Below are 1,234 nucleotides of genomic sequence, written 5' to 3'. Positions count from 1 at the left end.
TGGGATCCTCCCGGACCGGGGCACGAACCCGCGTCCCCCGCATCAGCAGGCGGACCCCCAACCACTGCGCCACCAGGGAAGCCGCAGACATTTGCTTTAGTATCCCTGTAAAATTCAAACAAAACTGGGCACAGAGCAATGATTAATTTCCTAAGTCCCAAGTCCACTGCTCCCTGAGAGGGCAAACGGTGCTGTTGATTATACGTGTGTCCTTTCAGACCTTCGACTATGTGTTTTCACTCAAATTTGTATTTTGGGGGGCTTCCCTGGTGGCGCAGTGGTTGGGAGTCTGCCTGCCGATGCAGGGGACGCGGGTTCGTGCCCCGGTCCGGGAGGATCCCGTGTGCCGCGGAGCGGCTGGGCCCGTGAGCCGTGGCCGCTGAGCCTGCGCGTCCGGAGCCTGTGCTCCGAAAATTGTATTTTGTTTGCTTGTTTTTTCATAACTGGGATCACTCTGTGTGTTGTATTTGGCAACCTGCCTTTTTTCTTTAAAGATCTGTCTTGAACGTCCATGTCAGCACATCTAGACCTGCCTCCAAGGTGACCTTCGTAAACTGCCTGTGACATGCTGCTCCCCTGATAGAACCCTTGAAGTAATGCTTCCCACTGCACTTGGAGGAATAAAATCCAAACTCCTTCCTCGGCTACAGGGGTGGCCTCATATAGCCCCGCCTACCACTTCCATCTCATTTCACGTTCTACTCCACTTATGCATGACACTCCAGCCACACTGGACTCTAGTCAGTTGCTAGAATGTGCCATACCCTTTATTGCCTCAGTGCCTTTGCACAGCCCATCTCTTCTTTCTAGAATATTCTTCCCCTTCCCTCTTTGCCTAGCTAACTCCTACTTATCTATGAGGTCCCGGCAGAAAAGCCTCCCCTGGGGTCCCAGGCTGAGTGACATCCCATGTCCTCTGTCTTTATAGCACTCTGTGTTTTACCTTTGGAGCACTCATAAATAGTTTGTCTTGTCATTAATTCACATTGGTGATTATGCTTCTAATTAATGAATTGATTATCCACATGACTCTCTGTTTCATATTTTTATCTCCCACTGGAGTGCAAGCTCCACAAGGGCAGGCCCCTTCTGTCTTGTTCACTCGCATCCCTACTGCCTAGCGCAGCCCAGGGCAAGGAAGAGATGCTCAACAACTGGCTGCCGAGTGATGGTGAGGAGGAACTGGACATCAGCAGGCAGCTTGTCTCCGTCTCCCTCTCTCTGAGGCAAGGCT

This window comes from Lipotes vexillifer, unplaced genomic scaffold (genome assembly GCF_000442215.2).
Source record: "Lipotes vexillifer unplaced genomic scaffold, Lipotes_vexillifer_v1.1 scaffold969, whole genome shotgun sequence".
In the NCBI taxonomy this organism is placed as follows: domain Eukaryota; kingdom Metazoa; phylum Chordata; class Mammalia; order Artiodactyla; family Lipotidae; genus Lipotes; species Lipotes vexillifer.
Note: the sequence above shows the minus strand (reverse complement) of the source record.